Source organism: Nycticebus coucang, chromosome 14 (assembly GCF_027406575.1).
Source record: "Nycticebus coucang isolate mNycCou1 chromosome 14, mNycCou1.pri, whole genome shotgun sequence".
Lineage (NCBI taxonomy): Eukaryota > Metazoa > Chordata > Mammalia > Primates > Lorisidae > Nycticebus > Nycticebus coucang.
The window spans coordinates 48,974,419-48,989,386 of NC_069793.1; positions in this window are offsets into that span (position 1 = coordinate 48,974,419).

Genomic DNA, 14,968 nt, shown 5'->3' on the forward strand with positions numbered 1-14,968 from the left:
GGCTGGGTTTGAACTCGCCACCCTCGGTATATGGGGCCGGAGCCCTGCTCACTGAGCCACAGGCGCCGCCCTCAAAGAAGTTTTGAATTTACTTTTGCCAAGCATCACAGAGATATCTTAGCTGGAGAACAACTTTTCAGTGTCATGGTTACAGGCTTCATGGGTAGTATGAATTTTAACTACAAGCCCAGTCACGGGGCAAAGTCAGTATTTACATTTCCCAGGGAAGATTTTTTTCCTCTTTTAGGGATCACTCAAAAATAGGTTTCCTTATTCTCTCAAGGTGTCCTTTTGTCAGTGAGTTAATTTTTTTGTAGTTTTCCCCTTATAGTGAGGAAGACAGGCTTCCAACATCCCTGCTATATGCAGGATTCTCAATTTCTGAACCTTCATCTTATTGAGGAAGAAATTCTCATTCCCTGGGGCTACAGGAGCATCTGAAGCCAAGGTCATGGCTTATAGGACCCACAACCCTGAATTGATTCACTTACTACAGGACAGCATCAGCATCAGCATCAGCTCATCCATTTTATCACCATGATTTTTAGTTCTTTGGCCCTCGAGAATTTTCTTCTCTTTTCTTTTTTTTTCCTTCCTTTTTTTTTTTTTTATACAAAGTTTCACTCTGTCACATTGAGTGGAGTGCCGTGTCATCATAGCTCACAGGAACCTTGAACTCCTGGGCTCAAGTGATTCTCTTGCTTCAGTTTTTCATTTTTAGTGGAGATGGGACTTGCTCTTGCTCTTACTCAGGCTGGTGTCGAACTCATGAGCTTAATCAATCCATCCACCTCACCATCCCAGAGTGTTAGGATTACAGGTGTGAGCTATGCCTGGTTTATCTTTTCTTTTTTGAGATTAGATAAGAATTTACATTGTTCACCTTACATTTTATTCAGCATTTATGAAAGTGTGCATCAGAAGGGATTTCAAGAATCTTGGTTTATCACCTTGCTGGTAATGGAAATCCATATTGTTTTCTTAATTAAAGCTGTATCCATTTTCTACTCAATTTTTATCTATTGATTAGCTTGTTTTCATTGGTATTTTCTTGCTTTTAGGAATATGGTCTTTTCCATTACTAATTTTTTTACTACTTACTGTTGATACATAGGAAAAGTACTAATTTATATAAATGTCATAAATGTTTAATAACACATATTACTGAATTTAATAACTAGCTCAAATAGATTATCAAATGATCACCAAGAAGGTAGATGTATTGAATACAAGAATTTTAAAATGCACACCTTTTTTCCCCCCAATCATTCCACTGTGTATTTTTCTTCAATTTTGCATTATTGTGGCTCAAGCCTGAATAAAGATATTTTAAAAAATAATAAAATAATGGGATTCCTGTCTTTATTTTGAGTGTTACTGCTTCCACTCTTTCAAAGTTTTCTCTGTTAGCTTATGAAAGGGTATCTTTGTCATTTTAAGGATAAATTGGAAGTCTACAAGTCAGGACTGGCTATTGAACCATCCTTGTAGTTTTTATAACAGATGTTTTTTAGTTTTGCTATGGCATGTCTCAAAATATGTTGCTGGATTTGAGTGTATTTATTTGAAGTTTTTAACTTTTATATTATAAATGAGTTTTTATCAGATTATAATCAGGTATTTGCTGTCATCCTTTTTTCTTTTCTTCTTTCCAACCCAAAAGTTCTTTCTTTCTTCTTGTCTTTCATATAGTTAAAGGACTCCAAACAGTGCCTAACCAGAAAAAATTCAACAATATTCATTCCATTCCCTTTCTTCTAATTTTCTTTATATCTGAGGTTTTTACTTTGAAATTGAGAATTCAATAAAATTCACTTGTTATTCTGCATTCCAGAATGATTTGTTGCAATAATCTATTTAAAATTTAGAAAGACAGCAGACAACCAGAAGTTTTGGCTCAGTCTAGTGGCCCAGTGCTTTTCTTAACGCTAAAACTTTAACAATATTTTAAAAAGTTATCCTCACTTATTTAAGTGGTTAATCACTTAAATAAATAATCACTTTAATAAATACTGTTGATTTATATTATTTCCAAAAATAGCAGAAGTTTTACTGTGACTATCAAAATGATAGTTTTGATCTTAATATATTACCCACTTTCAATCATTTCTACTAAACATTTCAGCCATTTTCTTTTATCTTCATTAGTTTTTGACTTTGTATAATTTTAAATTTGGTTGATAGTTATAATCTTATTGTATCTTAAAATGTATATAAATTATATACATTTTTTTTTAAGAGACAAAGTCTCACTTTGTCACCCTTGGTAGAGTGCTGTGGCATCACAGCTCACAGCAACCTCCAGCTCTTGGGCTTAGGCGATTCTCTTGCTTCAGCCTCCCAAGTAGCTGGTACTACAGGCACCTGCCACAGCGTCCGGCTTTTTTTTTGTTGTTGCAGTTTGGCCCGGGCCAGGTTTGAACCTGCCACCCTTGGTATATGGGACCAGTGCCCTACTCACTGAGCCACAGGTCCTGCCCCCAAAAAATATATTTTACATCCAATTTTTTCTTGGATTATTTCAATTGTTAAAAATAATGCAATATCTGATTTTCCTTTATTTGCATTTGTCTAACATGTATTTCATTCAACTATTTGTTTTGCTTCTCTCTGAGTCACTATTTTTCATATGTAAGTGTGTCTTTTTCACAATTCATGATCATTGTTCAGTATAAACATTTTTTGTTATGATAACAGATGTACTTCTAAAACTATAAGTTATTAAGTATGGAATGTCTAATTTCCTTAGGTATTAAGTTCGAAAGTTGATATCTCTGACATTTCACTTGGACACTTCTTGTTTTATTTTTATTGTGAAGGTATACCCTTGTTATTTCAAATGCATGTTTTGTTTGTAATTATCTTTCGATTTTTTATAGCAATTTTTGTGAAACCATGGGCAAGCCAAAAATGTGTGTTAGTTTTGAATATGAGTTCTATTGTGGAACCAATGCAACTTAATCAATGGCATGTTTTGAAAGAATGTGGCTAATGAAAGCATGGTACATTGACAGTTTGAGAAGTTCATTCTAGTGATATTAATCTTCCAAGGTGATATGCCAAGGTGGATAATATTGACCTAAAAGCTGTAGTGGAAGTGAATCATCTCGACCTACATTTGAATTAACAGCAAAGTTTGATGTTACTATTTCAACAATATTGGACCACTTGAAACAAATAAAAAAGGTAAAGAAGCTGAAAAGATGGGTTCTGTGTGAATTAAATGAGCATCAGAGGAGCATGCCGCAAGCTTACCTTTCTTTGCTCCCATGACATAAAGGTGATCCATTCTAACACCGTGTTGTTATACATGATGAAAAATGGATTCTTTTTGACGATGACAAATGTTTGGCACAGTAGGTTAGGTAAAGATGAAGTGCCCAAACACAATCCAAAACCAAACATTCACCCAAAAATCTAATGGTGTGTGTTTGATGTTCTAGTGCTACTATTAACAACTATAGCTGCATAAAACCTTTGTTAATCAACTGTCTGCTGCAACCAAAATGACACAAAATGATAAGGATGCTTATGAGATTGGTCAATAGAGACAGGCCAATTCTATTTCAAGATAATGCTAGATCACATGTTACACAAACAATGCTGATCTAACAACGGAAGCTGGACTTGGGAAGTCTTCATCATCCACCATATTCACCAGATCTTGTACCAACTACCACTTGTTCCAGGCTTTGGACCACATCTTGTGAGGAAAAATCTTTAATATGCAACAAGCTATGGAAAACACCTTTCATGATTTCATTTCCAGTCACTCTCCAGGCTTCTGGCATAAACAAGCTACCGTTAAGATGGCAAAACTCTGTTGGTAACTCAGGTGCATTATGATTAATTGTACTGCTTCTTGTTTGAGATATAATAACCAAACCTTTTATTTGAAATCCAACATTTCATATTTAATGACATGTTGTTTACATATGTTTCCTGGAGTTTTCCTGTGTCCTGCTCACTTTTATATTTTAGTATTTGGGCTAAAATTTCTTCAATTGGGCTAAGATTTAAAACATATAAATAATGGTTACCTCAGTATTAAAAAATTAAGTGTATGCTTCCCCAATTGCAATGTTAATAATAAACCCACATTGATTAATTCTCTGTGTAAAGATAATGAAATGTCACATTTTTAGTTTTTCCATCCTTCCCTCTTTCTATTACAGCCTTTGGTTAAGAGTTGTGCTTTACATTTAGTTCATCATTACCTCATTTTTACATTATATGTCTAAATTTATCAATGCTAATATATAAGTATGAATTTTGTTTTATAGCAAAATCAAAGACCTGATTCTGGGTTTAAATTTATTTCTGTAAAATAAATTTACAGAATGTGTTTTCCATTTTTTTTTTTTTTTTTGTAGAGACAGAGTCTCACTGTACCGCCCTTGGTAGAGTGCCGTGGCGTCACACGGCTCACAGCAACCTCTAACTCTTGGGCTTACGCAATTCTCTTGCCTCAGCCTCCCGAGTAGCTGGGACTACAGGCGCCCGCCACAATGCCCGGCTAGTGTTTTCCATTTTTAAGTACTTTGCTTTGAGTAATCTTGGTTGGCAAGAGCAGAGATCTTAAGAATAGATTACGTGTACTTTGAGGAACATCAGGACTTTTCAAGGGGTATATGGACATAGATAATTTTAATAAAATCATTTTTCATATCTTCAAATTTAATATGCTCTTTTTGGTATAATTTATTTGCTAGAGAATTCAACTCTTTGTGAGGCTCCAGACAAGTCTCCTTCACATCACCCACTTCATAGTCATCATTAGTTTCAGTATTTTGCTGTGGTATATTGCCCCATGATATAAAAGCCTCCTGGTCATGAAACATATGGAAAATTTGAAATGTTTGCTATCAGGGAAGCTTGTTTACATAAGACATCATAAACTCACCACTTTCTGTCCATCTTGTTAAGATATTATTTCCAATTAAAGTTATTTTTTGTTCAATAATTTTTCAAATGTTTTAATATATTTATATTATTTGGATCCACAAGCATACGACAAAAATTTTAAAGCCAGTCAGAATAAATCTTTTAACCCTTAAAATTATATAATTCCAGGAAATAAAAATAAATTTATACTTATGTAGGTCTTTTTGGTTACAGAAAAGAATGGTAAGGAAATTCATAAAAAGTGCTAAACCTTGGACATATATTACATTATAATTCTGGAAAGATGTAGAATAAATATTTGAGGTAAAGCAGAAAGTTGTAATAATTAAAGAGGAGGATGTTTAATATTTCATTGTAGATTGTAGCAGGTATCAAATCTCTATGATTTTTATCTCTGTTTGGTACATTTTAGAACGTGAAGAAAAGTTCATTTTAAAAATATTCATGTGGTCCAGACATCTTTCTCCATGGAATTTATCCAAAAGACAGAAGGAAATGACCCAAATGTCCTCAACTGGTGACTAGATAAACAAATGATGATATACCCATACCTTGGACTATTACACAGCAATAAAAAAGAGCAACTTCTTGATAAATATGACAACGAGATAGCTCTCAAACACATTATGCTGAGTGGAAGAAACTAAAGGCATATGCTATATAATTCCATTTACAAGTCATCCAGGAAAAGGCAAAATATAAAGACAGAAATCAGATCTGTGGTTGCCAGGGGAAAAAGTAGAAACAGAAGTTGACTACAAAGTGCATGATGGAACTTTTGGGGATAATGCAAGTCTTTTATTAGATCTTTGTTGATTATATAACTGAATGTATTTCTCAAAACTCATCAAATATTTCTCAAAACTCATCCCATCTAAAAGAGGGATTTTACTCTATATAAGTTACACTTCAATAAAGCTGACGTTTTAAAAAAGTCAGTATTACTCTCTTTATCATTTGCACTATTATAGTTCATGATGAAACATTTTAATGATTAAGTTAAAACACGTGATGATATTTTACACTGTGTTCTTTTTAGAAGTAGGCAAACAAACAAACAAAAAAAAAAATTGAAGACCAGTAGGCTTCATAAAAAATAAATGTCTGAGAATGTACTTCTGTTGCACCTATAGCGAATGACAACTTAGCCAGATGTAAAATTCCTGGCTCATGACATGTTGTCCTTCATAATATCACAGTAATTGCTCCATTGCCATTTGATGTTTGTTTTGTGGTGGAGAAGAATGTGGCCAAGCTAATCCATTTTGAAATATCCAGTTTTGTTTGTCTTTTTCATGGATACATGTAGGATGTTTCCTTTGTGCTTAAAATTCAAATTTTCAGTAGATCAAATCTGTTAATCATTTTTAAATAACCGTTTGCAGTGGGTTTGTTGTAGGTGGCACACTTCCTGGGTGAAGGACTCAGCTACGATTTGGATTTTAATCTTGCAAATGCAAACAATGTAACCTCATCATATGTACCCCCATATTAATCTAAAATAAGCAAATAGAGTTCTTTTTGATTTGAAAACAGAATTTTTTAAATTATGTGTTTTATATAATTGCTTCAGATCAATTTTTTTCTGGTCCTTATTTTGGAAACCCCAAACACCCATACATTAGATTTTCATTCTCAGCCTTCCACACCTATCAACTTACAGTTTATTGTCTAAATGTCTTTATCCCATTGCTTTGTGTTTCAGGGCAGATCCTCAAAATTGTCCTCTACACCACTGATTAAAATTTTCACAGTGCTTATTTTGTTCTTTAAGGCTTCAGATATGATTGATATGATTTAAGGTTTGGCATCCTCTGTCTGACCCAGTTTCCTTTTTCAGTGTCGCCTTTGTCTTGGTCAGCCTCCTCAACTTCTCAGCCTTGCGTCTTATCAGATTGAATTTTATTTAGAATCCAAAGCAAAAAAAGTAAAACATTTACTTCTGTTTCTGCTTTTCCTCTGCTCATACAAGTCTCTTCTTCCTCTTCTTTTTCTTATATTGTAGGTCACTTTGAATAGATGTTTTCTGTTATTGTTTCCTATATTTCGTTCTTGAATGATAAAAGCTCTTTCAATGTTTTGAAAAATGTTTATCCAAGAGAGGGTAGTTGAAGATGATCCCGATGTGGTTAGAATTTTCCGTTCAGATTATAAGATGTGGGTTTGGTACATGTAATTTTGCAGGATTTGTACAGGAATACAGCAGCCAGACAGACGTAGGCTGAGGGCCCAGCCTGAATACAGTGAGAGAATGTACATCCTGGTGTTCCAAGGTGCTGCGGGGCCGATACTGAATTTTCTGTTTGGACTGATCTATATTTCAGGTGGTCCTTGACCTTTGACTTTGGATCAAAAGAGGCCCTGGTTCCTAGCAGCTTTCTGCTTGTGGGAGAGAGCCTCACATAGCTTGTTCATGTGGGGTTAATCTATAGCAGCAGATGCAACTGCAGACCGGTGCGTCCCAGCTGTCCTGAACATCACACTCACAGGCAGTCCCTGCCATTCCAAATTAGGGGCCACTGGGTGTACCTTCATACCCTCTCACCAGGCCATGGTGCCACTGCCTCAGCAGGAGAAATAGGGGCATACTTTGGTGCCCTCCTTCAGTCTGGCCCCAGGGATGGTACATGGAGCAAAAATTTCTCCAAACTTCTGTGACAACATTCTATCTAGTTTCTAGATACAGGCTTTTTTTGTTTGTTTTTGTTTTTTATTTATTTTTTTTTTTTTGTGGTTTTTGGCCGGGGCTGGGTTTGAACGGGTTTTTATTATCACTTATTTTTAGCCATTAAAAAATTTCTTAAACATTTACTTCAGGATTTAAAAATGGGGTATTCAGTACCTAATTTCAACACTCACTCTAACTCAAAAATCTCCTCCTGCTTTTAAAGGTAAATGAAAGGTTAAGTGAAAAATTAGAAGAGAAAATGGTGACTAATCAAAGCTAGAAGCACCACCAGGATAACTGTGACAAAAATGTGATGTGCCATGTTGAAAAGAGCTACCCAGACCCCCAACCAGGGCTCCAGTCCCAGCTATGCCCCAGGTGTAAAGTGCTTTCAGCCAACTGCCACTGAACTGACTTATTGGATTAAGACACTCTCCAGTCCCTCTGAAAAACTTCAATTCTCACAGCACCCTGAGTTCCTGCAGCCGTAGACAGCTCCCTGAGCTGCTGCCTGCTCCTGCTCTCAACACTGGCTGTGCTTATATCTAAACCTGTTTGTGCCTGTTCCACCTGGTTTTAGTTATAAACCTAACAAAGTGTCTCACAATCAATTAAATACAAACACAAGAAAAGAAAATTTTGTTTCTATGAAAACTTAGTTAACCTGCTTTGGAAAACTCATGAGGAAGAGTTGCTGAAGATACATATTTTCTTTTTTATTATTATTAAATCATAGCTGTGTACATTAATGCGATCATGGGACACCATACACTGGTTTTATAGACCGTTTGACACATTTTCATCACACTGGTTAACATAGTCTTCCTGGCATTTTCTTAGTTATTGTGTTAAGACATTTATATTCCACATTTACTAAGTTTCACATGTACCCTTGTAAGATGCACCGCAGGTGTAATCCCACCAATCACCCTCCCTCTGCCCATCCTCCCCCCTCCGCCCTTCCCCCTATTTTCATGAATTAATATTAAACCAGACAACTGTAGCAGATCTGGAAAGTTAACTAGTAAAAATCTGGAAGGATTTTCTTTTGGAAGTATCATTAAGTTATAGGTGTACTTTAGTAGAACCAAAACTGAAAATCAGAACTTCTGCATGACGGGAATGGATAGTAAAGGAAAGATGATTCAGAAATCCAGTTCAAGGAATATACACAAAAGAAGGGCCTGTTGCCATCATCGCTTATGAAATTAACATGCTTTTGTTTTGCTGGCTATCATTATTGCAGTATAAGTGAGCTCCAAGACAGTTCTCTCTGAGCAAACCTCTCTTTTATTTTATTTTTTGGTTCTCTCTCTCTCCCCACTCCTGCATACACCCACACACCCCCACACCCCCATCTCTTCCTACTCCTTCTAATCTCCACCTCTGTCTTTCACAGTGTCACAGTGTCTGTCATCAATTCTGTCCATTATCTTTGCTCTGCATTTCTCTTTATGTGACCTCTGGTGTCTTCCCACTTCTACCTTCTCCCTCAAATCCATGAGACAATTGTTCTTTACTCTACTATAGAGTCACTAATTGGAAGTATGCTACTGACAATCTAGTCTTTGAAGAACCATGAGCCCAAAGGCCACAGGTATTTTTTTAAATTTTTTTTGATTTTTTTTTTAATTAAATCATAGCTGTGTACATTAATGCAATCATGGGGCACCATACACTGGTTTTATAGACTGTTTGACACATTTTCATCGCACTGGTTAACATAGCCTTCCTGGCATTTTCTTAGTTATTGTGTTAAGACATTTACATTCTACATTTACTAAGTTTCACATATATCCCTGTAAGATGCACCACAGGTATAATCCCACCAATCACCCTCCCTCCACCCACCTCTCGCTCCCTCCCCTCCCTTTCCCCCTTCCCCCTATTCTTGGGTTATAACTGGGTTATAGCTTTCATGTGAAAGCCATAAATTAGTTTCATAGTAGGGCTGAGTACATTGGATACTTTTTCTTCCATTCTTGAGATACATTACTAAGAAGAATATGTTCCAGCTCCATCCATGTAAACATGAAAGAGGTAAAGTCTCCATCTTTCTTTAAGGCTGCATAATATTCCATGGAGCCACAGGTATTTTCTTGCGAAAAACTGTCAACCCAGATTCTGACAGTTCTATAACTCATATTCCAGCTCTTATTCAGAATTAGATCTTCATCTCGTAGCCAATAGTTGGGATTTAGGCCTGGACATTTTGGAGGACAGACAGAGAAGGAACACATACTGGACACTCTGTTATCAGAATCTGCATTGGTTGTTTAATCATAAAAAATACCTATTTACTTCAAGCAGTCAAGTATGATGGTGTAGTTAAACCTGATGAATAATTTCTTTCAGGAAACATTACTCTTCCCTAGTGGCCCTAATTGGTCCTGGTCACTGGTAGAACAAGTATATACAAGGCTGTAATCTAGACCTGTATTTTTAATGTGGTTGTGTCCTAAGTCTAGAATCCAAACACATAATTTTCCAAATGAGGTTCCTGGTGTTGTAAAGAGAGCATAAGATATGGAATATGGTGGAATCCCAACTATAAGACCCTGGAGAAATTATTTTATTCCTTTCACATTCCAATTTCTCATCTATAAAATGGACATACCTTATCTCACAGGATTCTTGTGAAGAATGAGACCGGGCAACTTAGCACATTGGCAGGCCAAGGCAGGTGAATTGCCTGAGCTCAGGAGTTCAGGACCAGCCTGAGCAAAAGTGAGACCCCCATCTCTAAAAAATAGCTGGGCATTATGGTGGGTGTCTGTAGTCCCAGCTACTTAGGAGACTGAGGCAAGAGGATCACTTGAGCCCAAAAGTTTAAGGTTGCTGTCACCACAGCACTCAACCACAGGGCACAGAGTAAGACTATCTCAAAAACAAAAAAAAAAGAAAGGCCAAATGAGATTAAAATTTGTATGGTGCTCAATTAACTGACTTGGCAACCCAAGCAAATTTGCAATAAATACTGGGAGAATTTTCCTCTCTCCAGGATCAGAACTACTAAATCCTAAACCATACGATCACAGCATTGCAAACACTAAAGTTCACTGCATGCAGACACCAGTAATAGTTAAAAGTACTTGTGTATAAGGAGGCTTAGCAATGACATTCAGGTTATGGTCTGAGCCTATGCTATGTGGTGGCATCTGCACTGACCATGCCATCCAATAGCCTACTCTTACCAATGGTTTCTTTTTCCATGGTTTTAGGTACCTGTGGTGAACAATGGTTCACAAATATTACATGCAATAAGATATTTTAAGAGAGAAAGAGACCACATTCACATAACTGTTATTCCAGTATATCATCGTTATTGTTCTATTTTATGATTAGTTATTATTGTTAATCTGTTGCTATGCCTGATTTATAAATTGAACTTTATCACTGTAAGTGTAATAAAAACCCATAATATAGATAGATAGATGATAGATAGATAGATGTAGAGATATAGGTTGCAGTACCATACTCAGTTTCAGGCATATTCTAGGGGTCTTGGGATGTATGCCCCCAAGAATAAGAGGCAACTGCTTGCTGTAGTATGATTTTTTCAGGTATAGAGATAGTTCTGTAAATCCCATATATGTTACTCAGCTGTAAGATTTTTGAATGGGATCTTCCCTTTCCTCCCTACTCAATGCCACACAAAGATGAAATAAGGATCAGTCTTCAGTCACATAAGTAATTGTACCGTCTTGTAGAAGATTACAGACTTATTCTCTCTCTTCTCTTTCTCAACACAGATGTGTGCTCATGTGCATGCACACACACAAACACATAGGCTAACATACCAACACACATGCACACAGACCAAAACGCATACAACATATTTTTGGTTGTAGAAACATAAACACTCTTAAAAATGAATTGGTGTGATAGTAGAGATAATTCAATCTCTCTGAGCCTCAGCCAAGTGTCCAGTCAGACTGACAATACTAACTTTCCAGGGTTATTGATAAGGAAGTGATGCCTCACAGTCTTTGGTTCACGGTATCTCACACAGATAGCATATAAGCAGCAGTAGTGGGTGACACCGTGGTGGTTGCTACAGTCTCTGCCTAACTCAGAATCCAGGCACTACTTCTGTAGGTAGTAAGGAGTAAGGTGGAAACAGGCAGCTATTAAATATAATGTTATGACAAATAAGGACCCCTTTGGCCTTTTTCTCTTTTTTCCTCCTCTTTCAAAGAAGAGTGATGAATGTTGTCATGGTGGCCACTGCATGGACGGGCATGAAATCTGCACCCAATTCTTGTGTCCACTACTCATCCCAGGGGTACCTGGGAATCTCAGATGTTTTGTGATCCTCGCACAGCTCTTGGGAGTTTGAAATGGAAATGATGACTGACTTTATTCTGCACCCTGGCAATCTCAGCCCTGCCAATAGTTCCAACAGCTTCTAGTCATAACCCTGTTATTTGAGAACAATGAATCTTAATATAATTGAGTTAACTGTATCATTTTTAATGTAAGACAATCTTGATTACAGCCAAAGGGCACCATTAATACGCTGAAGGAATGGCCGAGATTTTAGCATGTGAATGTTGTACAGAAAATAGAACTAATTAGCACTAATTTAATTCGAAGATTAAAGAAAATCTTGCTTTTAATTTTTAATTTAAGACAAACCATTTTACTCTGAACAAAGAAAGAATAATAAGTACATTTTTTCCATCTGAAAGGCAATTTTTACTTTTGCATTATTACACTAATATGGGACTGTGGGAATCCTGACCCCATTAGAGATCAAATAATCAGCATTTAATTATTGACAGCAAATTAATATTTAATAAAGACACAAGGGTTCTGGTATATGAAAGAAAGGCACCAAGGTTCTGCTGACCCAGAAACGTCCAGAAGGTCCCTTAGCCAGAACGTGATCTCCTGTGCTGAGGGTAACAAGTAGGGATCCCCAAAGGGTCATGGCAGTTTATTTCCATCCCAGCTACCAAGAAAGGAGCAGGAAGACCAGCGTCTGTGCTATTGCCCCCCCTTCCTGTTCTACTCCACCCCCCCACCAGTTCTTCCTTAATCAAGCACTTAAGCTAAATAATACATAGAATGTCATAACCAAAAGGAGGACAGACATGATAAAAAAATAATAAAAGAAGAAGCCAATCCCCCTTTTTATTCTGTAAAATAATACTGACTTCCCTTTGCTGTGGGACTGCTTGTCAGGGATAATTTCTAACCAAAGAAGACATAATGGATTTACAATGAAACTCGGATGCTTTCCTCAGCCTCACAAAGGTTCTGAAAATAAGCACTATTACATTAGCAGTGCAGGAAAGCCAAGGAAAAGCTGTTAGCTGATTTCCCGAGAAAGCCAGAGCTGTGTGCAGAGAATGGCCTGGGGGTGACCTGATGTGGGCTCTAAAAACTATCTGCACTCCCTTCAGCTCTCAGCAAGAAAAAATCAGACCAGGCCTTCTGTGGACCTATTGAATTGATGCAGCTACCTAGGAGTGGAACATCTTTGAAACAGGCATGGGGGCTGAATATTCTTCTTGGACTTCCTGGCTCCAGGCCTCAAACTCTCAAATTATGTTTTCACCCCTTCAGGCCTAACCATAGGTCCAGAGGTGTTGAGTCTGCATTCACACTGGGGCAGGGGAGCTCTGTGGACAACTGCACCCACACTTCTGGTGCCACTCCACAATGAAGTCCTCCTGTGTCTGCTGAATATCTAACCATTGGGTGAGCCCAGGTTTCTCCCACTTCCCACGTCCAAAACTGAGCTCCATGCTGATTTATTCCTCATAGAAACAGAAACTATAAATGTCATACTGTCTCCCCTCCCATTGCAACATGCCAATCACTTCTATAGGACAAACAAAGGTCTTCACACTGTTTCCCTTCTATTTAGAGGGGATAGCATTTAGGCATGGGATGTTGCCTAGAAATGCAGCTTGTTCTAAGATATATTGACATCATTACAAGGCTTCTATATGGATTCCGTGTCTTCTGGAACAGGGAGAGTCTTTGGAAGGAGCCTCATTTAGAGCTAGTGCTTCCCAGAATGCAGAGTGTCTGGGTCCACATCCTGTCTCTATCATTCACTAGATTGGTGACATGGCCAAGTCATTCTACTTCTCTAAACCTCATGTGTTTTGCCTAGAAAATGAGATATTTGTAGTAGACCAAGTGAGTTAATTCACATAAAGTGATGGCAAGTGCTTAGGTCTATATTTGCAAGGAGTCTCCAATGACGTTCCATAAACCAAGGACAAAAGAAAGGGGACCTGAAGCTGCTTGGGACAGGTGTCTTATCAACTGTGTTTCATTTGGGGAATTGTATTCCCTCAATAGCGTAGATCTAGATTCTCTGCCTCCAAGAACTTAACTTCAGTCTTTACAAAATATTAGCTCGAATCGGTCAGTACAAACCAGCTGCATAACTAATAAGAGTCCTCCTTCTGTCTTTCATAGCTACTTCTTAAATCTGACAAAGTTTATCCTAGATCATCCTACTAAAACCTCCCAGGTTCTTACTCTATACTAAAGAACTCTTGCGGAGAAAATGTGCAATTTTGGATTACTGCATCCCAAGTATCATCCATTGGGATAAAAGAGTGGATTATAGGGTAAAACCCATACTGGTGGTAGAATTTGGAGTTTACCTAAAAATGACTGATTGGGGGATGGATTAAAGATGGAGGCCGAGTAACAGCTTCCCTACAACTGGGAACAGCGAGTCTGGGGAGACAAGACTCAAGGCATCTCTGGACGGTGGGATCTGCCTATAATCATCCCTTTGAGGATACAGGGATCCAGCAAGGGACTTTTGGACCCCAAGAGGAGGACAAAAACAGTGGAAAACTGGCAAGTGGCTGTGTGTGTTTGATCGACCTAATCACGCTGGCAACCGTAAGTACAAGCAGCAGTGAGACTGCAAACCGGAAAGGCCTTACCTGTGAACTGTTTCGGTGTTCTTGGACTTGGCACTCAGTTGAACTGCCTTGGGGAGAGCTTGAGCAGGAGTGTGGAGAACTTTGGGCATTGTCTGGGGCCCCAGACTGAGCCACTGAGCTGGGCGCAGGAAGCCATTGTCAAAGAACTGCCCCGACAAGCTCCGCCCTCAGGATCTCAGAGCAAGGATTGGGCGGGTCAAAGTAACCTACTGACTGAGCAGCCTAAAGGCGGGGACTGAGCTGCCGTAGAGCCTTAATCCTTAGGGGCAGAGTGAGACAGTTTTGGCACACTGCAGCCTTGGGCTATTGCCCTGAGTAGAGTGCCATGACATCACAGCTCATAGCAACCTCAAACTCCCGGGCTTGGCACCGCCCAGACCTCCATAAGAGCTCTGCAGTGACCCACACCCACCGGGCCTCTGCATTCCCTAACAAAAAACTGTGGGAGCCACGCAACCCTGCGTCCTCCCTCCTG